The sequence below is a fragment of the Canis lupus genome, chromosome 2 (genome assembly GCF_003254725.2).
Source record: "Canis lupus dingo isolate Sandy chromosome 2, ASM325472v2, whole genome shotgun sequence".
Classification (NCBI taxonomy): domain Eukaryota; kingdom Metazoa; phylum Chordata; class Mammalia; order Carnivora; family Canidae; genus Canis; species Canis lupus.
The window spans coordinates 75,084,089-75,109,181 of NC_064244.1; the positions used below are offsets into that span (position 1 = coordinate 75,084,089).

General features: G+C 55.2%; 1 protein-coding gene across 7 annotated transcripts in view; it reads right to left on the minus strand.

Annotated features, from left to right (window-relative positions):
* EPHB2 (EPH receptor B2) overlaps positions 1 to 25,093 on the minus strand; it is a 185,612-nt gene that overhangs the window by 125,461 nt on the left and 35,058 nt on the right. The window lies entirely within an intron of this gene.

Here is a 25,093-nt window from a genome sequence, read left to right on the forward strand (position 1 = left end):
AAGGCCTCCCTGTAGTCCCAGCTGAATCCTATGAGTTACCCCACCTTGGCTCTCTGGCCCAAACTTCCTATCAGCGACACCCTACCCCCTTCTCCTCCACAGTGTCCCCACACTGGGGCTCCGTCAACTGTCCTAGGATAGGGCCCCAGGAGGGGAGGGGGTGTTGAGGGTGAGCACTGTGCCAAGTGGGTCCAGTCTGTCATCTGCCCTCTGGGGGTTGAGGACATTCAAATGAGCTTCTGAACCAGCCAGCGCCCCACCTGCCCCTCACCCCACCCCACTCCAGTAGCTGGAAGGAAAGAGCCACACAACCTATGACAAAGGAGACCCCTAGGGCCAGAGGGAGCCCCGGTCATCCCCAGGTAAGGCCCAGGACCCCTTCCCACTACCCCTTCCCTGCCACAGGGAATTCAAAACACTTCTTGAGCTGAACTGCATTGAACAGATTGACATGGGTCCCTTTCAAGCATTCATTCAACAAATCTATCCTGATGCTCCTTCTGTGCCAGGCACCGGGTACCCTGAGAGAGAAAAGGGCGAAGAGCAAGGCCCTCCTGTGGAGTTGTTCACAGTCTGTAGTGGTGATAAGGCGTGAATACAAACAGCCATGACAGAGGAGACAGAGAGACCTAGAAGGTCACAGCTGGCGCTTCCACACCACCTAGCTCTGCTTGCTGCTATGCTCCACTGCGGTGCCCGAGCAGACCTCACTAATCGATCCCCACACCCTGTGGCTGCACGGTGGGTGCTCCTCGCCGCTGTGTGCCAGGAAACTAACACCCACCATCTGAGACGTCATCCCTGGCCCTGTCGTTTTGGAGACAGGGCAGCTGAGGCACAGAGAGGGGAAGTGACTTCTAAAGATCACACAGGAGTTGGTGGCAGAGTGGGAAGTGCCAATCTCCTGCCTCCGACCCTATCAACTCCTAGATCCTTACTTGGGTGGCTTGGGCTGGACTTGGGTGAGGATAACGGGAGCAAGGGACATGGCATCCAAGCCACCATGAAGGTTGAAACGGGGGCAGCAAGGTCTTGAACTAGGGCAGGAGCGGCATGGACGGGAGGAAGCACGCAGCCAGAGGTGACCCGGTCAGACCCGCGAGCTGATGACAGAGGATCCAGCAGTGTCCCCATGACCCCCCGTGGCTTCTGTCCATGGTCACTGTGTCCCTTTGCACGGGAGGGGGGCTGGGGAAGGGGGGAGGAGAGGTGCCAGGGACGGTGGAGTCCAGTGCCAAGGGCGTCCTTTTGATGGCAAATTGGAGGGAAGTTCTATTGTGCTGCTTTGGAGCTGAAAAAAAGGGTTCCTTTTCACACTCCGAATGCTACAGATTTTTCTTCCTGGAGAGAACAAGGGCTGAACTTTTAACCTGTTTTCTCTCATCGGCCTCAGCCAGAGACGCGCCAAGCCGGGCTCTCTGCCTGGGCCTGCGGAACAGCTGCTGGGAGCCGTGTGGAACAAGGGAGAGGAGACTCTGCTCAGGACTAGAAACGGGTCGGGTGGGGGAGGCAAGCCTGCCAAGCAGGTGGCCCCACCCCTTGGCTGGATTCTTGGGCTGACCCAGAGGCCAAGCACTAGAGGATTCCACGGCCCAGAGGAGGGGCTGCGAGCTGACATCCTCATTGTATGGGTGGAAGCTCAGGCCCAGAGAGGGCAAATGACTTGCCAAAAGTCACGGACTGAAGGCTGGTGCTCAAACTTGAGGCTCCCGGGAGCTCCGTCCGGGGGTGTGTGTGTGTGTTCCACGGCCCCCGCTCGGCCTCCCACCACACCTGGAACCAGCAAGCGGAGGCTTTCAGGAGGCTGGAAGTCAAGGGGCGAGTTGGTTCACAGTCAGGAAGGGACAAAGGAGTGGTGCAGTTTGCAGATCCCTCGGGAGGGATGCAGGAGGCTCCCTTCTCCCTGTGACAGTCCTGGCTTCGCCCGGAAGCCTGACTCGGGGAGAGCTGTCACCCCTCGGGGCTGCAGCAGGAGGACACCCATGGGGCCTTGGCTTTTGGCTTTTCAGTGTTGACCTCCCTTCACCCTCCACACACATGCGCAGAGCAGATAAGAGCAGGGGTCGGGAGGTCAGAGGGACTTTGATTCCAACACCTGCTCCGCCATCTATTGCCTTGTAACCTTGGACCTGTAACCTTCCTAAGCCTCAGTTTCTCCCCCTGGAAAATGGCCATAGTGCCTTCTGAGTGGAGCCAGGAGACTGAAGCACAGGGAAGCGTGCTAACTTGGAGCCCAGCACAAAGCAGAGCCTCGCTGAGTGGCAGATATTCTTTTTTTAGACGGAGCGTGGTGCTTTTTGGCTGACCCGGTGCCTGCATACACACACCATTTCCTTTGGGCTCATTAGGTGGCCCCTGAAAGTGAAGGCGGGTCCAAGAGGCTCCCACTACCCCCAACTCCAGACAGTGCTTGCCAACATCTGACAAACATCAGCCTCTTGCTCCAGCTCCGTAGCCTCTGGGGAGCCCTTCTTGGTCCGTCTGGTGCTGCTTCCCGGGGATGCTCTGAGTTTCCTCTGTTCCTCTCAAAACAAGTACAAAAGTCACATCCAGTTCCCTGGGGAATCTGGAGTTAGTAGTTCTTGCCTCAGGAACCCGGGTGGGTTCAGGAAGCCAGGCCTCTTTCTACCACCAGCATTTCCTTCCTTCTTCCCAGAACTCCCCAGACATCTCCCCTCCAGCCCCAAAAATCTGCAAAAGGGAGAGAATGCATGTTCCCTGAGATGGAGACCTGTCTACTAGGAGCCAGAGACCCTCACCAACGAAGACACAATTGATACCACCCCATTTCACAGATGGGGAAAACTGAAGCTTATAGAGGCTTAGGAACTTGCCCAGGGTCACACATCTTGCATTCACTGGCCATGCTCCCGGTGCACAGACTGTGTGGTGTTCTCTCTCACCCCCATGCCCCACCCGGACGATTCTTTCTGACCGTCTCCCCCTCTGCACCTCCTCTGCCTACACCCGAGATCCAGCACGGGGCCTGGCACCTAGTAGGTCTACAGTCAGAGGCTGAAATCACAGCCCACCCCCAGGCTTGCGTTCTGCTCCAGCAGAACAACATTCCTGACTTCAGTCATTGCCACCTACAACTGTGCTATGTTTAGCTACTATTTTTATTCCAGTGGACTCTTTTTCTAAAGTGCATTTTAAAGAGGAAAAAGTGATCATTATTATAAATGGAAAACCAATATCACTTGCCATAAAGAGAAGGAAAATAAACACGCGACTATTACAATTAAAAATGTTCGTCTGCAAAGTACCTAACATCATTTCACTTCCCACACTTTGGGGACCGCGAGACTGCACCGAGCTGCTTTTGAAGCACTAGAAACGTCCCCATCCCATCCCCACTGTGACAATGACAGTCCCTCACGCAGGGGAAGCTGTTTTTGCTGTACACAGATAATTAATCACCACACGAGGTGACGGAGACTGCAACAGGGATGCGCGTGGGGTGCTGTGGGTATGGGAACTGGGTGGGTGTGGAAGGAGGAGAAAATGCTCAGTGTAGGGATGGCTTCCTGCGGGAAGGGACACGTGGATGGAGGCTCGAAGAATGAGTTCGAAGTCAGGAGAGGCTGAGCGGGAAGGGCCTGTGAGCCACAGGGCACCGCAGCGGCAAAGGCAAGGAGGTGAGCAATAGGACGGCCCGTGGGAAGAAGTCGAGGTTGGCAACGCTCAGCAGCTCTCTGAGGCCCCCTGGCTGGACCATGTCTGCCTGCCCACACCCCTGCCAGCTTCTCGGGTGCCCCCCGCCACCCCCCGGCCAACACCACCCGCTTCCTCGACCCTGCACACTCCCACCCCAGCCAGCCCTGCGGAAACGGAGTGAGTCCCAAATGCGCTCAGTGACTGTCTTTGAAAATCCCAATGGCTAGATGGGGAGACTGAGGCTGGGCGGACAGAGATTCTCAGCACCCTGGACGAAGCTGCAACCAGGGCCTCCAGCCGCTGACTCGGACGGCCCTCCTCGGTGGGGAAACAGGGTTCGTGCCTCGGCAGAGGCTTTGGCCGTCACCCCACTGCGCCCGCGCCCCCTCTCCTTCCTGGAGACTGCACAGAAGAAAGCAATCAGGAGGCCCTGATTGCACGGGCTAGGGAGGCCCGCAGGCCCCTCTGGCTATGTGTGAACGAGCAGTGTGCATTTCAGAAATATTTGAACTCAAAGGGGAGACACACTGAAGTCGTTAGTGTGGAGCCGACAGCAGGGTGGCTGCACGAGGAGGCCCCGGCGGACGCTACCACCACCCCCTGTTTCAGGCCGGCGGACGCGGCCACCCTCTGCTCCCCGGTCCACCCCCGGTCAGCTCTGTCTGACCCCCACTGGGGCCGCAGACACTGTCTGTCCTAATGGCAGTGTGTGTGTGAGAGATTTCCAAAGAGACGAGCAGGAACTTTCACGAAGCGCCTCCTGTGTACCGGCACCGAGAAGGGCACCCTAAATGCAGCTTCAGGCTCATGACAACCGTTTTACAGATGCAGAAACTGAGGTCCGAGAGGTGAAACAACCTTCAGGGGCACACAGGCGAGGCTGGCATTTGAAACCACATCTGTCTCATTTTACATCTGTATGACTTTTTTTTTAAGAGAGAGAGAGAGAGAGAGAGTGCAAGCAGGGTGAGCAGGGGAGCCAAGAGAGAGAGCATCTTAAGCAGGTTTCGCACTCAGTGCAGAGCCTGATGAGGGACTTGATCTCATCACGACCCTGAGATCATGACCTGAGCCGAAATCAAGAGTCAGATGCTCAACTCACTGAGCCACCCAGGCGCTCCCATCTGCATGAGTTTTAAGATGTTGCAGCTGTGGCCTTAAAAAACAGACCACACACACACACACACACACTCACCGGGGCTCTCTCTGGGGCTCTCTCTACGTGCTAATTTTCTCCCTCTGTTTAGGCCTGAGTGAGGATGGGAGGGGAAAAAGGGGAGTGTAGCAGGGGACTGGGGCTCAGCCTGTCCAGGCTAGAACCCTGGCTCTGGTACTCTCCAGGGTGTGGCTATAGGCAAGCCTGTGCTCCTCTCTGGCCCTCAGTTTCTCCATCTGTAAAACGGGTTGTATGAGCATTAGGTGACATCAAGTAGGTGAGTCCTGCTGACCTGCCCTCCCCCAGGGTCCTCGTTCTGGGGGAGCTCTGTGTCTGCCTCCTTCACCGCTGGATCCCTAGCCCTGAGAACTGGTTCTGACCTGCAGGAGATGTGTTTGACCTCCGCATGGCAGCTGGATGATGTTTCTAAAGTCCGTGTCTGATCATGTCTTAACTGAGCCTAATGCCTGTCAGAGCTCCTGCTGACGGCAAGAGAAAGTTCTAGCTCTTAGCTCCTTGCCCCAAGGCCCCTGCTGACCAGGCCAGTTAGTTCTCTCCTAGCCATGCTTTCCTATGTATCCCAGTCTCCAGCCGTCCTGAAGTTCCTTCTGCTTGCAGAAGGCACCATGTTTCCATGGCCCTGGTCACTTGACCATTCCAGGTTTTTCTGCCTAGAATGCCTGGCCCTTCCAGCTTTGTTAACCTGGCTAACTTCTCTTCCAAAACTTCACTCATGGGTTCTTTCTTCCTGGCAGCTGTTCCTGAATTCTCCTAGGTTAAGTAACAAGATCACAGTCATTCCAAGAGCATTGAATCTACCTACTGTGTGCCAGGCCCTGCACTGGGCATTGGGGACGTCAAAATAGATCAACAAATCCTTCCCTCAAGGAGGTTCTAGATTAGTGCCTGACATGTGGGCTTTCTACAGAAAGTGGCAGGGGGAGAATGCTGGTCCAGGTCAGGGGCCAGGAAATCCAGGGGCAGAAGGCGTTAGCTTCGACCAGGAAATTCGCAAAGGCGGAGGTGGCATTTGAGCTGAGAGAAGATGACAAGAGCACGCCAGGTACAGGGCACAGCAGCGTCAAAGGCACAGAGGCATGACACTGCAGGGGCGCTTTGGACAACAGTAAAGCCTGAGGACTGGTCCGCAGTGGTGAGCTCTGGGCTGAGGGTTTAGCATTCATGATCTCATTTGGTCGCACTGATTCATAAAGTAGGTACTTTATTATCTCCCTTTGCAGATGGGAAAACTAAAGTCAGGAGAGATGGTTTGAGGTTTGCAGGGCCAGGAAGTGGTGCCATCTGTGTGTGCCTCCCATCAGAGCGCATGTCCTTAACCCTGCACCGTGCTGGAGTTTCTGTCCCATGTGGTAGGAGCAAACTGCTTCATGGAAGGATATGGGAGCTTAGGATGGGGCCAGAACTTATAGGGTCTTGAATGTGGGGCTAAGGAGTCTGGATCTTGTGCCCTAGGCAATGGGGAGTTATGGAGGATTCCTGAGAAGGGTAGTGACGTGGTCTGTACTGAGAATATGGATGTAAGAACATCGTCTCTCTTGAAAATGGACACCTAGTAGTTGTTCCCCCGAGGTCTTTGTTCCAGACTGGCCAGCAGCCCACAGCCCAGGTAGCAAACCAGCCTGGTACATGACCCAAGCAGCAGATGCTGCTCTGGATCCTTTCCAGAAGCTCCAGCTGTTCCCTGTCAGGGCTGTGGTGACTTGAACTCAGGCCTGTCTACCCTACCATGGGCCATGCCCACGAGGTCACTGGCTGGGAGTTGGAGCATTCTTTCCACAGTCCACATCCACATTAGAAATTCCAAGAGGAAGCAACAGGCAGGAACCAGGAGAAAAAGTTCAAGGCCATTGACAAGCTGGGTGACTTCAAAAAGTCACTTTGCCTCTCTGAGCCTCAGTCTCCTCATCTGTAAAATGGGGATCACAAAATCTTTGCTCTGTGTACTTCATGGGGTTGCTTTGTAGATCCAAGGAGACATTGGGTACAAACTTTTTAAAAAGATTTATTTATTTATTAGAGAGAGAGAGAGAGCATGAGTAGGGGTGGGGCAGAGGGAGAAGGAGAGAGAATCTCAAGCAGACTCCCCACTAAGCACAGAGCCTGACATAGGGCTCGATCGAACAATCCTGAGATCGTGACCTGAGCCAAAATCAGGAGTTGGATGCTTAATCGACTAAGCCACTCGGGCACCCTGCAAGGAGTTTTATAACATGCAAAGGTCACGTCATACAAAAGCAGCAGTGAAAATCGCTAATACTCATGGAGGCTGATGTTGGGCAGGTACTTCATCAACACTGTCACCCCAGAGCAAGCCTGCAGGGAAACTGAGGCTCAGAGAGATCAAGAACTCCTCCAGGACCATGTGGCCGGTAAGGGATGAGGCAGGATCTGACCCCTTTGGTCTGACCCTGAAAACCCCAGGCTATGCTGCCTCACAAAAGGGAGGGACAAATCACACTTTCACGTCCCATGCCCTGAGGCACTCTGCACATCCTGCAAAGCCGGCAGTACTGTCCCCATCGTGTGGATCAGGAAATCGAGTTCAGAAAGGCTAAGCAGCTGGCCCAAAGTCCCATGGCCAGAAAGCAGCAGAGCTGGATTTGAACCCAGATCAGCCCGACTGGCTTCCCCAAGGCCCCTCCTCTGAAAACCAATGAAGCTCGGTGGCGAAGCAAGTCGGCCCAAAGCAAGGTGAGTGGGGGGCGATGCCAGAGAAGGGCTGAGCGGGCTCTGGGAAGATCCAGGCTCCAGGAAGACCGTGGACTTTCTAAGGCGAAGCCTGCCAACAGGCAGCACGTTGTTTTTGCAGCTTGGCCCCCTGCTCCGCCCTCGGGCTCCCGGAAAGGGGACGCGGCTAATGTAAAATCCTTCTGCCCCAGGACTCTGGCCCCCACGCCCCTCCTGGTCCTCCTGCCACTCGGAGGCCCTCCTCTGCCTCGGTTGCCTGCCTGGAGCGGCTCTTGTTTGCTCAGGCTCGGGCGGAGGGGTCCCCGCGACGCCGGCTCCTCCGCTCGGTCCCCCGCCTGCCCGCTGCTGGCCTGGGCATCCGCCAGCGCCCGCCGCCCTGCTGAAACCCAATCCTCCGGGCCAGCCGGGTTGCTCGCTAACAGCGGGCCGCATTGTGCGGCGGGGGCTGCGGGAGAGTTTGGATTCGCTGCTTGGGGACCCACTTAACCTCTGCAAAGGACAGGATGATGGATGGAGGTCTGGGAAGGGGTTGCTGGGGGTGGGGCGGGCGGGAAATGAACACCAGGACCTGACTGGGGAAGGGGAAGCGGGGAAGAAGGGACGGGAACAGGTCTGCACACAGAAGAGCTTCATCAGCCCTCAGGACGACCCTGGGGGATGCCCGTTACCGGCCCCACTTTACCCATAAGGAAACTGAAGCTCTGAGAAGTTAGATGACTTGGCCAAGACCACACAGCAGATCAGTTGAACCCAAGCCCATTGCCCTTGAGCCTTCCTGACACACCAAGCTGCCTCTCGCAGGCAGCATCTGCTCTGTGATTTTTTAATCTTTAAAGCCTCTTTCCTTAAGTGAATCCCCAGACCCTTCCCACCTACTGAGTAGGTAATAAAGATATAGTGATAGCAGTTGGCATCACTGAGCACCAACCGTGTGCCTGGTGCGGTGCAGAGAGCTCTTTGACTTCGTTTCATGAGATCCTAACAGTGACCATTAATGGAGAACAACTGTCATGGCCATTTTAAAAGGAGAGGAGAGAATGTCAACTATACTTCCATAACAAAAATTGAGAAAATAAATAAGAGGAGAGGAAATTTGTCACCCTGTCTTGCGACCTTGACTCATCAGCCCAACTGGATTGTGAGCACCTTGTGGGCCAGGCCGAGTCTGGCTTGCTGCTCAATCCATCTAACCCCCCACCTCATCTCCACCCCCAGCCTACCCAGACATCAAACGTTCTTTCCTGCTTACACCATCAGTCTGGGTGTCTGGATTTTTCCTCCAGGAAATATGGCCTCCGGTATCAAGATGACTCCATCTACTATATCATCCTAAGTGCCTACTGACTACAACCACTGTGCTGTCACTCCTCGGATGCTCACAACACCCCATTCGCTCATCCACCCATCATCCATCTACCCATTCACCCACTCGCCCTCACTTACCCTCTCCATCTGTCTTCTATTCCACTGGCCCAATCACCCACCACCCGTTCGCCCACCCACCCGTACATCTAGCATCCCACTTAGGTAATCCATTCATCACTACATTTCTCCATTAAACCAACTTCCCTTCCTTCATCTTTTCCTCCCTAGCTTCCTACAGATGTGGGAAAATGAGCTTCAGAGAGGTGAAGCAACCTGCCTGAGGTCACATAGCTGGCGAGCAGCAGATCCAGGACTTGAACGCAGGCAGGTATGCTTTTAACCACTCTGCTCTGTAGCCTCTCACTTTCTCACTTTATTTTGAACTGTCCTGTTGCATGCAGGTTTTAATATTATGTCACCTCAAATCCTTTTGGATGTGTGTGGAGTGTAAATTACAAATCAATAAGACACAGGCCACTGTAAGTCCAAGCCAGGGTCTGTCAGGTTGGAGTCAATTAGCAAGCCTGCTGCAGGACCTGCTGGGACTGGATCTATTTGCCTAATTGGCACTGGTTTCTCCCAGTGAAGGACAATTAACTCAAATCCCAGAATCCAGACCACCCCTCAGCTTCTGGGCAAGATGTCAGGCATTTAACCACATGAAATTTTACTGTTCATTCATCTACCCACTGACCTACACCCCCACTCATCCATCTTTCCAACCATTCAATCCTTGCAATCATCCATAAACTATTTTGCTATCTACTCACCCATCCACCTACCTATTTACCCACCTGCACACTCTTATCCTTCCATCAATCCATCCATCCATCCATCCATCCATCAATTTAGCCTCTCACTTACCCAACAGTCCACCCGCCATTTATCTATCTACCCATTCTCATACCCATCCATCCACTGAAACATCAAATCCAAAGAAATATTTATGAAATCATTCTGCCTTCTTGCCATTTGCCCATCCATCCATCCATCCATCCATCCATCCATCCATCCATCCATCCTTTCACCCTCTCACTCACCCCATCCATCAGTCTACAATTCCTTTCCCCAATAATCCACCATCCATTTGCTGCCCCATACATCTAGCATCCCTCTCAGGTATCCACCCAGCCGTCTTCCCTTCCTCCTTGCCTTTTTTTTCATTTGTCTATCCACCTGACCGTTCATTTACCTGTCCTTCTATTCATACCACTTATATATCTGAAATCTGCTACCCATCTATCCACTCCTCCTACCCAGTTAGGCTGCATTTATTGAATACCTACTATGTGTTAGGCCCATGCTAAGTACTAGGGGTTCAAAACTAGACATTGTCACTGACCTCAAGAGATGTTCTGATTTGGGACAGTCTCAGAGACTGAGAAGGAGAAGGAAGGCCTAGGAGAAAGAACTCAGGACACCACAAAGAGCCTCGAATGTCAGGTCAAATGGCTAAGATCATCCTGAGGGCAGCAGGGAGCCACTGAAGCGGGGGTGGGGTGGCCTGATTCAGCTGTCACTGCATTCTCTTGAGTAATTGATCCATTTTATAGATGAGGAAATTGCAGCCCAGGGGTCAGAGAGGTGCAGAGGACTGTCCCAAGCTACACAGCTGGTTAGGGACAGAGTAAAAATTCCACCCCAGTTTTGACATCTCCAAAGCCCTCGCTTATTCTGAGAGCAGCTGCTGCCTCAGAGGAGCTGTTTCCAGAATGCCTGCATCCCTCCTATGTTAACACTCCCGCCTAGCTCCGCTTCCATGGCCCTCGGCAGCATGGGTGCAGACCCCCCAGGGCACCATCTCTGCTCAGTGTGACTCTACCTGTTCCCTCTTGGTCCCTGGGCTCGCTTGTCAACTGCGCCTGGCATCTCGGGCACGTAAGCAAACATGGCCCTGCTGGGGCATCCTCTCATGTGTTTCACAGGGGAGACATCCAGCAAGTTCCTGCCATCGTCTTCGTAATCAGAGCCTCCATGTCTTTGTCATCAGTTACTGTTCATTCCCCATGGCCCCTGACACCCTAAGAGATGATGCCAGACAAAGAGCCAGGCCTGGGAGCTTCTGGCATGAGCTACTTGTGACATGGCTGTGCACAAAAAGGTTGATGACAGAGAAAGACCTGGAAAGGAATGGGACTTGAAACAATGGGGCTCTTGGGGCGGAGAAGACTCTGGAGGAGGGGAGCTCCAAGCCAGATACAGGGAAAAGACAGACCAGACGGGGAGGGAATACCACCCCTGCCACCAACATCCCCATCATCTCAGAGGGACCATTCACTGAGCAACCACGCTATGCCAAGCACTGTGCCACACAGTGGACATCCAGGATCGCACCTGAGTTCGTCCAAGCTTCCCCCAAACCTCCAAGGGATGGATATATCACTGTCCCCACTTTGCAGATAAGCAAACTGAGGCCCAGTGAGGTCAGGCGAGTGGGCCAAGATCTCCTGCAAGTCAGTGGCGAATTCTGAGCTGTATGAGCCAAACACCTTTTGTGAGTCCAAGGGAAGTCTGGGGAGTCTGCGGTCTCGGGTGAGGGCTGAAGCAGGTGGTGGGGTCAGAAAGTGGGAGCTCCCAGGCCTGAGGGTGGCAGCATGGACTCAGGGAGTAGGCATGGGCTGATCTGGAGGTGGGAGGCTGCTGCCAGGGAGGGTGAGTGGGCAGGGGACAAGGCCACTTGACCCCGAGTCCTGAGCTCTTCCTACAATAACCTCTGGATGCCTCTGCAGCCTGATGAGTGTGAGGAGCAGGGCGCTGGCTGTTCCAGGAGGTACACAAGGTGTGTTGTGACAGTCACATCACCTGCAATGGGCTTTCCTGGGTCTCTGACAGTGGATGGCGGCAGAGGAGACTTCTTGCCTGCATGAGATCGCTTCGTGTCATGAGCCTTCCCATGGAAGGCTTCCAAGGGGGAGTCGGCCACAATGCTGGGAGGACAGGGCCCCTCTTCCCTACCTATGATTTTACAGGCCTCCGGGCTGGCGCTGCCCTGTGACCCTGACCAGGTACCGACTTGCCATCGGCTGCCCTCGGGATGCTCCAAACCAGTCTGACATCCAAGGCCTTCTATGCGCTGGCCCTGGCCTCTGACCCCAATGGCACCTCCCTCTACCCCACAGGGCCAGGCTGCTCACTGTGGGGAGGCCACACCTGCAGCTCCTCCACTGCTAAGTTTTTGCTCTTGGTCATACCCCTGCTGGGAACACCCTCTCTGAAAAGATGGGAGCGTGGCAGGCAGGCAGGCAGGCAGACAGCCAGACAGCAGGGGTGAGGCCCAGGGCAGGAAAGAGGAGTTCCTTAAATGTGCTAGACACTTCTTTTGTGCCCATTGCCTGCCTAAGCTGCAGGCACCTCCCTTCTTCACCTGGAAAACTCCTCTTTACCCTTTAAGACTTAACTCAGGCATCTCTTCTTCCAGGAAGCCTTCCCTGACCACCCTTGACCCCTTCCCTATCCCTTTCTCTGGACCACAACTCACCAGAGTTTGTCTGACGCCCTTTCCTAGCTGGTATTTGGATGGGGCAGGGGTCCTGCAATGCTGGCTGCTGAGTGGAACATGGTGTCCCCGGTGTCCAGTGCAACCAGAAGCCAGCTCCCCACAGGCACTAGGAGAGGCTATGTCAGACGGTGAGCAGATGGCCTCAAGCTCACAAACACGGCCGGCCAGGCCTGCTGCAGAGCTGAGCCAAGGAGTAGACTTCCCAAGCTGCTGGCTGTGCCACTTGGCTTGTCCATCTGGGAGCAGGAGACCACAGGACCGCTGGCCACAGTCAGGCCGTCTCCCTGTCCTGATCAGCTCTCCAGCCCCCAGCCCCACACGGGCCTCCTCCTCACTGGGAATTCCGTGGTGGTGGTAGTGGCATGGGGCAGCCAGGCAGACGTGTTGGATGCTGGGAGCAGGCCTAGGAATTCCTGTGCTAACTGAGAAAGCAGATCTGGAACCTCATGCATCTCAGCCCCCGGGTGTATACCCTGCTAGGATGGGGATGCTTCTCTGACATGGGTAAGGTGTGTAGTGGGCGGTCCTGTGCCCTCATGCTGACCGCAGCTCCTGACCCCTTCCTGCCAGCCCTCTCCTTCCCCACACGTGCCCCAGGTCTGTAGCCTCAGTGACTTCATCTGGGAAATGGGAGCAGTAAACAAGATGTACCTCTAGGTATGGATGCAAAGCTCTGACCATCACACAAGGCCTGGTACAGTCACCCTGGCTCGGGAGAAGTTAGTACCAATTTTTATTACCCTCCTTGCCAGGAGGCTAATAGGACTGAGACCAGGTCCCAGAGAAACCTCTGGGTAGGGTGGGGTAGGTATCTGGATTCGACCAGGAATAATCATCATAATCTGGATGCCCAGCTATCGAGTACCTACTATGTGTCAGGCACCACGCTAGCTCCTCTCTGGAGGTGATGCCCATTGGTCCTCACTTGACAGATGAGATAACTGAGGCTTTGAGAAGGGCAGTGACTTGCCTGCGGCCACTAGGGAGTTGGTGGCAGCCCAGGAAGCTGAGCACGGTCCCCGACTTCCCGCCGCCTCCCATCAACACTCAGGAAGTCCCCCGTGCTGGGCCTGGCAGGGAGCGTTAACTTGGCCTTATTTAAAGTTGCAATTATCTGCCCCATTTCCCGCTGGTGATAGCTGAGCTCTCTGGGGAGATGGGAAGACCCTGATGGAAGATGCCACGAACAGGGAGTTTCTCAGAGAGCCTCCCTTGAGCCTGAGACTAAGTGCGCCTGGAGGACGTGTGTTCCCTTCCCGTTCCTGAATCTCTCCCCCTCTGCTTCTGCCCCACGGCGCTGACCAGGCCGGCACGGGGACTGCGAAGATGGCTGGACAGGTGCCTTGTCCGTCCTGCAGAGGCTGCAGGGGCTCACGCTGTGGGCCGAGGCCCAAGACAGCACCCAATGTAGAGATGGGAAGACTGAGGCTGCAGTGTGTGTGGGATACAGACCCAGGGAAGGGCCCCAGAGAGGCCGCTGAGAGATAGAAAGATAGGGCCTGGGAAGGGCCCTGAGGACTGCAGTCAGAGTAACAGGCTCACAGAATAGATTTGGGCTTCTCAATGGGCTGGTGTCTCCAGAAGACCTTATAGGGGACAGAGAGGCCACAGGAGCCTGGAACCACAGGTAAAAAGCCTCAGAGAGGAAGGACTGGGCCAAGGCTGCATGTTGGCCCCTCGCTGGTATGGCCAGAGTCAAGCTCAGGGAAGACAAGTCAGTGGGCCAAGACCCTGTGCAAGTTGGTGAGGAGGGGAGATTTTGGTTTCTGGGCTGTGTGACCCAAACTCCCTTCCTAACCCCAAGCCCAGAGAGTCTGGCTCCCAGTCCCCCTCTTCCCACTCAGACACAATTATTCAGGCACACACCCACTCCCCTTTCCTTCGTGCAGTCTCAATCCCACCCACCTTCCCTCCTGGCCCTCCCTGAGCACCTGTTGTGCAGCCGGGGCCCCTGCCTGGAGGAGCTTGGGCTGGCTAGAGGGAGACCCAAGCAAGCAGTCATGGTGCTTGCCATTAGGGTGGGGAGCATGCTCCAGGCTGCGGGACGAGAGGGGCAGGAGAGAAGGAGCCCGGCGGTGGAATCCAGGTGTTGGATCCAAACACAGGGAAGCAGCATATCCTGCCTAGCCCAGGGAGCTGACGGTGTGGGCTCAGCAGCGAGATCTACATCTGAACCCTTCTTCCTACCCCAGTGACCTCAGGCAAGCCACTTCCTTCCCTCTCTGGGCTGCGCAATGGGAATAACATTAGCACCTTGCAGGTGGCGGTGGCAGTTAGTGAGATCATGCATGGAAGAAGGTGTAGCCCAGTGCCTGGCTGTAGTACATGCTCAGTAAAATATTGGCTGTCATTACTAAAACTCTGATTTCCACACCACTTGGCACAGTCGCTCAGGAAAGGAGTTTTGGTACCGTGACCATCACCAACATTAGCGAGGCCCCTCTAGAGCAGACTCTAGCTTTCCTGTCTGTGGTGGAGAAAACCACAGCCCCCCTAAAAGTGTCCATTAGTGTCCTAATCCTCAGAACCAGTGACTGTTAGCCTTACAGAGCAGAAAGGACTTGGCAAAAATGCAATTGAGGGTTTTGAGATGGAGAGTTCCCTGGACTGTCCAGGTGGGTCCAGTGTAATCACAAGGATCCCTGTGGGAGAGGCAGGAGGGTCACAGTTGGAGAGTTGGGGGTACACGAGCAGAGGGCACAGGGGTTACTCTAAAGATGCAAGGAGAGGCTACAAGCCAGAAATAGAAGCTGGAAGAGCCAACGAAACGGATTCCTCCTCTGATCCCCTGGGGAAATGCAGCCCTGTTGACACCTTGATGTCAGCCCAGTGAGACCCAGTGCAGACTTCTGACCTCCAGTATTGTAAGATAGGAAACTGTGCTGTTTTAAGCCACTAAGAGGGGGTCATTTGTTAAGCAGTGGTAGGAACCTACGATACCATCCTCAACAGATCAAGTGCTCTTTTCCCGCACACTGGCATCTGCTCCATCCTTAAGAACCCATCGAGGAAGGGCCTAGCCCCTCTGCTGAGAGAGGTGGGGCCTGGGGGCCCACGGCTGTGGTGAGGACAGTCCTCCCCTCCAGTATTCCCAGTCCTGCCTGTCTGCCAGCAGCACGCGTGTCCAAGAGAGGCCCATGGCTGCAGCAGGCCACATGCTGGTCCCATGTAACTGGGCACCGGTGGGCCCAGTGGGTCTCTGTTCTGGACTCAAGAGCGAGCTGGTAGGGATGGGCTATTCTAGGGGCCACTGTCTATCTAGTAGGTATTTACCTTGCACCAAGCCCTGCCCAGGATCCAATCTTCCTAAAGCTTGGGAACCTATTTTACAGAGGAAGAAACTAAGGCCCAGAGCAGGAAGCAACGTGCAAGGTGGTCTGGCTTCCACGTGCACAGGCACAGGCATGGGCAGCCCAGCTCTGTCTGGATTCCCTGTCTGCACCCAGGCCATGCGGACCTGACACAGTCCTCCCAGGCAGCGGCCCTCTGTTACAGGCCGGGCTGTGGAACCTGGGGCTACTCCCTGCCCAGGCTCCCTTGGGGCCTCGGGGGGCGGGAGGGGGAGTAACTGTGCTTCCTTGTCTGCCCCATAGAGGTCCGCACGGTAGCCGAGGTCACAGCGGCAGGAGGCCCCCCAGAGAGCTGAGCCCCATGGGAGGAAGAGGCGCTGAGAGTCACGGAACCAGCGCTCCTGGAGGGGTGCCAGGCCTTCCTCATGGTGAGCGGCTGGAGCTTTGTGCAAAGCCCTCTCCCATATGACCTCACTCAGGCTGCCTACAGCTCGCCAGCACATTCCCATTTCACAGAAGACAGTAAGAATGAGAATGATGGTAGTAATGGCCATTTAGGAGCCCCTATCCACGCCAGGCGCCGAGCTAAGAGCTGGCCGATGTCCTCTCAGTCCGTCCTGTGACACAGCCCCTAGGAGGACACTCCTAAATCACGCTCGTTTGCATCTAGCCCCCTGGGGTTCAGAAGCCCATCCCTGCACCACTTCGGGGCCTCCGTTAATGTCCTTGCTGTGCAGAGGAGGGAGCAGGCCCAGAGAGGTTCCTGCCTGCTCTGTGCCCAGCACGTGAGCACAGGGGTGTGCAGCGAACCCAGCTCTCCAGGCCCCAGATGGGTCCGCTTTCCTTTGGGCCACAGGGCATCCCTCGTGTGACATCCTTCGGGGGCAGGGCCTCCAGCTGAATGCCCTGGGGACCTGAAGGGGGGACGGATGGATCCAGAGTCTGCCCAGTGGGGTGGCATATGCCTCTACATGCATCTTCTCCCTCCAGCAGGACCCCATGACCCTGGACACAAACAGCTAGGAGCTGGGAAGCTGGAACTGAGGGGGGTGTCCCCAATGGCCCCTGGCACTAATGGGGACACTGCCTATACCCTGGCCCCTCCTAGGAGCAGTTCGCCTCAGATGACTTCCTGGTGCTGTCGGTGCCAGGCTGGGAGGAGGGAGGAGGCAGGCTGCGCATCTCTGCCACAGCAGGCCTCAGAGCCCCGCTCGGAATCCCAATTGAGCTATTTTTAATGTGCTTCAATTTTCATTTTCTTTTATTGGAAAACACAGATGGTGACTTGCTGCCCCTCACACACTGAGCAAGGCGCCGGCAGGGAGAGAGATGTGCAGCGAACACATGCACACCCCTCCCGTGGCTGGGGAACCGGAGCCAGCAGCCAGGGTCTGCAGCTGCTCCAGGCCTCAGTTTCCCCGGCTGCAAAGTGGGGATGGCTGAGGCAGCCCCCAAAGCCCCTCCCGGCTGCACAGCCTATGAGGGTCTGGGCTAGAGCAGGGGAGGAGGCTCCAACCGGACACTGGTGACAAAGGGTGTCCAACGCACAGGGCAGCGTAGCCAGGGAAAGAGGCAAAACAGACACTGGCAGGAAGGACAATCGCCGGCCGTGGGGAATGATCCTGTTTAACACTTTCAGCCGCACTTTGAGGATTTCCTACTCCCATTTTACAGATGGGGAAGCAGAGGCCCTGCCCGAGAGCCCAGTAGCTGGGGAGGAGCAGAGCTGGCCACTCATGGACCCAGGTCTGGTGGGCACAGCTCCGGTTCTCACTCTCGCCCCTCTCCAATCTGCTCCTGTCCGCTGTTATTTATTTCTCCCATTAAAAAAGGCAATATATGCTCGTTACAGACTATTTGGAAAATGTAGTAAAGTCAGAAGGAAATGGGAAGTACAAGATCATAATCTTCCTCGTATTGGCCCTCCCCCGCTACATGACCTCCTGCTCACATTTTGGTACGTTCTTTCCACTCTGTTTTTTAATTCACATAATTTGTGATGCTTTTAACATCATCTGGTGGCGGCACAGGGCAGCAGCTGGCCATGCAACACAATGGACTCAGGTGCCTTTTAAAAACACCAATCCTAGCTGTCCCTTACCCTGTAAGACAGAATGAATTAGGATCTTGGGAGAGGCTGGCAGTTGGTGGCTGGGAATCTGTATTTTCAACCAGCTGCCCAGGTAATGCTGGAAGCAGCTGGCCTGGGTCTAGGCTGCAGACCTGCACTTACCAGGGCCATGGGCTCCGGAGACAGCTGGAGCCCACCTGGCTGGACCGTGGTCGGAGCTGTGTGGCCTTGGATGAGTGAATTCACCTCTCTGAGGTGCAGTTTCCTTGACTGGAAAAATGGGAACCTCCTCTGCAGGGTGGTGGCAAGGAGGAGAGAGAAGGGCCCAACAGGATCTTACACCCACTGGAGACACTGCTACCCTCCCAAGGCTGTCATCGTAACTGTCCCAAAGCCACCATCATAAGGGTCCTAGGGCGATTTTCCTGGGGTACAGCAGGTATGGTGGAGAGGCCCCCAGAGGAGAGAGGAATGGGTACAGCAGAGGAAGCAACCACCACAGTATTTGGGGTATGATCTGGTGTCTCACATCCCCAGGCTCATCAGCCCTCCCGGACTCAGGAGCATGTGGGACCCACAGGTCAGAGCCGTCCCTCCTGCAGCCAGGGAAGACAGGATGTGGATTTTTGGGGCCCAGGCTTTGGGAAGCATGAGAAGCCACTCCCTGAAGCCAGGGGTAAAGCCACCTGGAACCAGGGAAGAGCGGCACAGGTGGGGTAGGGCTAACTTTGAGAAGGAAAACCATAATACACGTTGATCAACACTCTGCCTCTGCCTCCCCAGAGCCTCCTTTTCCACGACACAACTCGGACCCTGTCACCCAAGGATGATCGGTGGGTCTCCATTACCACAGGGGAAGGTCCAAATGAAACTGGTAGTCAGAACCATTCACTTACCGAGAACCTACCATGTGCCATGCTTCCAGAATGAAGCTCCTGCCATTCCCTCCCCTGCTCCTCCCTGCCCCTCCTACTCCACGCACCAACCACTCTCATCCTTAAAAAACCAGGCTCCCACTGCCATGCATGGAATCGACCTTAGCCCAGCCCACCCTACTTCCCAAATTCTGTTCATCCTTCAGGGCCTGGCTCAAAGTTCACCTCCTGGGCTCCCTCAGCCCCCTTTCTGTGTGTCTCTGCTCCTGCACTCATGCTGGGACAGAAGGGTTTCTGGGCGCCCCGCACCCACCAAACTGAGGTTTAGGAGGGTTCGGTTGGATCAGATTCCATTCTATCTGAATAAACCAAGAGTGAGCTTCTCTGAGTCTGTTTTCCTAGCTGTAAAATGGGTGAATCATGTTATTTCTCTCACCTACCTCAGAGGCTTGTCATCTATAGCAAATTAGAGGGTGTGGATGCATTTTGGAAACTGTAAAGTACATAAGCCTTAAGCTGATGGGCAGAGAGAATGTTGCATGGGTGGGATTTAGAACAGGTCCCCGAGGTCGCCCTGCCACACACACACACCCAGGTCTGCTGTCAGCTGGGCCCAAAGTCTGGTGTTGTGAGCCAGGGGCCGCAGGAGCCATCAGGCAAATGTGGTTGTGTGTGTGGGGGGTGTGGCCCTCTGGAGGGTGCTACTGTCATCAGGGAGGTGAGCTGCTAATTGCTCCATGTGAGAACAACATTCCCCACACCTCCTCTACAGTGTGTCACAGAACACAGTGGGGGTGGTGGTGGAAAATACTTGGAATTCTCTGTCCAAAGGCTCAGAGACACCGAGAAGGGTAGCCCTGGAGGCAGAGCCATGGAGGGGGTGTGGTTGGTGCAGCCAGGGGCCAAGACAAGACTCCTTAGAGATGATGGCACAGTGCTCCACAGTTTACAAGGCACTTGCCCCTTCATCGTCTCGTGTTTGTCCTACAACCATTCTGCAACAGGGACATTCATTCATTCATCAGACCTTCCCTGAGCATCTACTATCTGCCTGCCTCGTGCTGGAGGAACGGGTTCCAGCCTCTGGGTCAGTGCAGATTACGAGGAGGTGGGGACAAGAAGAGCATGGGACAGGCCGACCAGCCTTACATGTAATAAAGGTTAATAGGTACCACAACGAGGAACACACGAGGGCACACAGGAAACAGGTCTCAGTGGCCTCATCTTACAAGTGAGGCCAAGGGTTTTGCACAAGGCCCATGGCGATCAGTGGCTATGCTACACTCTTTTCGAGATTCCTTGTGGAGGTGAGGGAGTGAACCAGGAAAACAACAGGAAAAAATATTCTAAGCGGAAGAAAGAGGAAGTGCAACGACCCTGAGAGGGAGTATGCATTATTTGATTCTAGTGTGTTCTTTGGCTACCTGGTGGTTGGGCACCATGGTGTCCTACTTATGGATGTCACGTACCCCCATTCGGGAGGCAGCGCCCATGCAAATGAATGCCAGCTGCCACTGGAAACCTGGACCTGCGGGGCTTGGATCCAAGAACTGACTGCCTGGTGCTCTGGTGAGGTGTGGCCAAACTCCCTGCCCTTGACCCGCTGCCTAAGGAAGCCCTTCCAGGAGGAACTGCCTCCTCTTCGCATTGCTTCACATAATCCTCCCTGACCCACTGCCCTTTCAGGTTGAGGTGCTGGACATCTGGCAGGGTGCTTTCAAGGTCTGCAAGGTCATCCCCAGGTTTGGGGGCCCCCATACCTAAAAATAATAGTTTACACATAGTGAGCACAGTCTTATTTTTAGTAACATTTAGGATGCCCATTATATAGATGAGAAAACCGAGGCTCAGAGACAGGACAAAATTTACTCAGGGTCCCATATCTGGTAAATAAAAGAGCAAGAATTTGCATTCACACTGACCCCAGACTCTGGTGTACTCCAGTCCTTCTAGAACATCCTCACTCTCTTTCCCATCTAGCCAAATCTTACCATACTTCAAGGGCCACTGCCTTTGGGAGACCCTCCTTGACTGGCCCAACTCATCTCAATGCTCCCTACAGCCTGTCTGCATGTGGATCAGTAGCATCTCCCGGAGTGGGGGTTCTCAGCAGAGACAGAATGACCCAAACCCTGAGCACCGTCGGGGCCTGACAACAGCAGCCCGCCCATCACCCAGAGCACGGAGAAGGTTCTCCCTTCTCTCTCTGACATCACACCCTGCCATTACTCTGAATTTTAAAAACATAGTTTTTAAGTGACAGACGTATATGCTTATTATAAGACATTGAAACATTACTGAAGAGTATAAAATGGAAAGTCAAAGCTCTTTTTCCAGAGGGAGTCACAATTAGGTATCATTTAGACATTTCCTGTGCATAAAATGTATAGAGGGAGAGGCATAAATGCATATTTATCCCTTTGAAAATCATAAGTGAAATCATACTCAACATACTGTTTGTAACCAGCTCTCAACATTTTATAGACATCTTCTGACCCTGGTACAGAAGGTTCCAGCACATTCTTTCTCCTGGCGACTGGTAATCTAGTGTGGGACAGCTTCTTTGTATCTAAAGATTGGAGTATGCAGCTCCTCTCTGCTCACCCCTTAGGGAGTCTGTGAGGAGAAACTGAGGCAACAGGTGCAGGGCCCTCAGGAACGGTGGGTGGAATGGGGCATGGGGTCATACCCTCTGCTGGGCCAGCTGGGGTCCAAGGTGGAAGTGGGGTCAGAGCAGGTCCATGGGCTGGAGAACATCCTCCCACTCTCCCCTCTTCCAACAGCTTGTCTCACGCGCCCACTACCCCCGCCTGCCCCGGCCCACTTCCCCCACACCTCATAAATCTGCAGACAGCCAGGCCTGCTCAACCCAGCCGGGACACCCTCCAGAGACTCCCAGATAAAGCGGCAAACTGGCAAAGGGTTGGGTCTCCAGGGCCCATTTGGCACCTCAGGCCCGGGCCCTGACCCAGCTGGGCCTCGACCCGGGGGCACCAGGGGTCAGTGTGAGTGAAGGTGGCCTGTGCCTGTCTCAGGGGACCTTTCCAGTCCAGCTGCCCCGCTAAGCTTCAGCCTCCCCTCTGGACCTTTCCACTGCCCATCCATCCTGAAACCGCAGCCACGCAGACCTGTCCTGAACACCCCTTTTATCATGTCACTCCCTGCTCGTAGCCTGCTGGTGGCTCCCCAGTGCCTGTGGGAGAAAGTGCAAACTTCTTCCCCCGGAATTCCATCCTGATGTCTCCCTACCCCCACCCCAGGGGCCCTCGCCTGGGCTGGCCTGGGCTGCTTCGGCTCCTCTTGCCGCTTGTTCCTGTCTCCCCAATCTGCCTAAGTCCACGTAGTGAATGTCCACGTGAACAGAGACAGATGTGGGCTGCACCCCCACAATGATGTGACCCTGGGCTCCTCACTCATGCTGTTGGAGCCCCACCTTCTTAGGGGACAAAGAGCTGCCCTTCTAGAGTTGTTGTGTGGATTGCAAAGAAGGAGCTATGCAGGGGCACCTGGGTGGCTCAGTCAGTTAGGTGTCTGCCTTCGGCTCAGGTCATGATCTCGGGGTCCTGGGATCGAGCCCCCCCATGGGGCTCCCTCCTCAGCAGGGAGCCTGCTTCTCCTTTTCCTTCTGCCCCTCCCCCTCAGTGTGCTCTCAGTCTCCCAAATAAATAAATAAAATCTAAAAATAAATAAAGAAAGAAAGAATCAGCTATGCAGATTAGAGGCAAGCACTTGGCCTGTGGAAGGACTAAATAAATGTTAGCCTCATCATCCTGCGCATCCTATCAGGATGGATAGAGCTTGTGCCAGGACAGATGGAAACATGTATCACTTTATGTAATCTTACTACTCCTCTAAGACAGGCACTGTATCATCCCCACTTTACAGATGAGTAAACTGAGGCACGGCACAGTGACGTAATTATCCAAGGCCATGTGACCAATCAGGAGCAGAATAAAAACTTAAACCCAGGGCCCCTAGCTCCCCCAGGAAGCCTCTGGAAGCCTAGCGAGATGGTCCCTGCTTTGTCTTACGTCATTTCTCAAATGGCAAGAATTCAGAGTCACCCTGGGGGCACTAAGCCTGGGTGGGGGCGAAGGGTGGGGAGGAGGGGGGAGGGCTGGGACACATGAGCCTTTCTTTCTGAGGCTCTGTCCTTTGCACACAACACAGCCTGGCTGAAGGCAGCCTCTTGCCTATTCAGTTTTGGGGATCCCCTGTCCTGCATCCATCTAAAAATTATTTTCTGGTCTTTATTTTTCACAACGCTGGCAAAGTGAGTGAAAATGAGTCTGGGGCCGGCAGGTCAGTGTAGTGAAAGGAGGAGTGAGCCTTCCAGCTTCCACGTGACTCGGACAAGGCCCTTTGCTTCCCGGACCCACTTCTCATGGGGGGTGAGTGGGGGGCCCCGTCTGCAAGAGGTGTAGCGGGACCTAACAGCGCTTCCTGGACCCCTGCCCAGTGAGACCGTTCCCTGCAGTGCCCTGACCTCAGAGGGAGAGCCTCCCCTGGGGGCTGCTGAGACTTTAACACCTCGCAGGAACCTTGGTCTTTTTAACAGGAGCTTCAAGCAGCCTCAGGTGTGGGGCCTGTGAGGCGCAGCCCTGTGCTCTCGCTCCCCACATCACTGCACCTGCTCTTGCCTTACCTGCTGACCTCTCCTTCCCGCCCCAGAGCCTGAGGGGCCTCTACCCTGTCTGGCAAACAGGGAAGTGCTCGGGAAGCAGCTGCCCCGGAGCAGCCTTGGCCAGGGAGGGGGGCAGGCTGAGGCTTGGCCTGACATCCTGGGATGCAGAACCCCAGGTGCCCGCAGCTGCCTCCAGCCTCAGGACAGGCCCTTGCCTGGCCTTTGCTTGCTTCCTCGTGCCCCTCTGGTCCCCTAAACCCCACCGCACCCCCGCCTCGGACTCCCCTCCTTTCTGCCAGGGCCCAGCTAGGAGAGAGAGCGTCAGGCTGGAGCTAGACCACAACCATCCTATCCTATTGCTGTTTTATTTATCGCGGGGCTATGGACTTTCCTTCTAATAAGTTTCCTCCAGTAAACAGAAAAGTGAGTCATTTCAAGAACAGCGGTGAGAACGTGGTTCCAGCAGGTGGAAGTTGAGACGGGCGATGGGGACCCGTCGTGGGACAACAAAGGGTTTCTGAGGCCCTCGAAGCCCTACCGCTCCGGCTTGGCCTGGGGACACGCCTGATATTTTTGTGGGGTGAAAGAGCTTCCTGGCTGCCCCGTCTCTCCCCTGGGGTGGCCACAGCGGGCCCGTCATCTCTGGGGTGCCCTGGAGGGGCCCACCGACGCCCCGGCATGCAGAGTGCTCGGGCCCAGGCCGCAGGGTCCCGCAGCAGCCTGGGGTCCCCATCCTGACCCAAGTGTCCTAGGCCCATGTGAAGATGAAGCCGAGGTCAGGGAGCAGACGAAGCCCTTCCAGTGTCCCCCAATCCCAGCACCCTCTGGGCTCGAGGCAGAGGTTCTGGGAAGGCCTCCTCACCACATCTGGAGCTCATTATACCGAGAAGCTGGAGAGTCTGAGGATATAAATGGGTCCAGCAAGGGTTTAGATAAATACGGGGATGATAGATCCGCACCAGGTTATTGAGGGGAAGTGAAAGGATGTTCGAAGAAGATCCTTAACCTTGTCAAGCTCCTCGACAAACTGTCCCCGGGGGGGCCGTCTACTCAGCAGCCTCATCTCCTGCCTCTCCCCCACACGCAGCCCAAGTGCGGCCAAAGGCAGAAACGGCTCCCCCCTCAAGACGCCAAGTGCCGGTCCCTCCGCCTGGCGTTGCTCTTCCCTTCTCTTCCCTTCCACTGGGCTCCGGGACGCCTTCGCTGGCCACCCAGGCTGGGTGTGGCGCCTGGCTTCCTCCCCCAGCGCCGGGACTGATTGACTTGTACGTTTGCCCAACTACTCGACTCGGCCACAAGAGTCTGGTGGAGGGCCCAGAGTGTAGTAACAGGACAACAGGGACCGCCACCACTTGGCGGGTGTCCACCACGGGCCAAGATGTACACCACGCGTTCCACATGCATCGACTCATCGAATCCCCACGACGACCTGGTGAGGCAGGTCCTCTGATCATCCCCATTGTACAGACAAGGAACCCGAAGCTCAGAGAGGTGAAGCAACCTGCCCAGGGTCACACAGCCAGAAACGGGGAGCAGCTGGCATGCAAACCCAGGGCAGCCGGACTTTGGAGCTCAGGCTCTTTATTCCACACTGCAAAGCTTCACCAGGGTTGTCAGTGAACAAAGACCGTGGACTGGAAAGACGAATGGGAAACCAAGTATCTGCTCAGATTCAACTCCACGGGGTCTTTTTCAGAGCCTCTTACCGAAAAGAGGGTTTTAATTTCCTTGTAGGTCCTGTCTACGCGGTAGGAGTGCGGCACAGTGATTTTTCTGTCACACAAGGCATGCAGACGGTCATAAATAACATCTGTAGAGTGCCTTGGATATTATAGAGAACATTCATC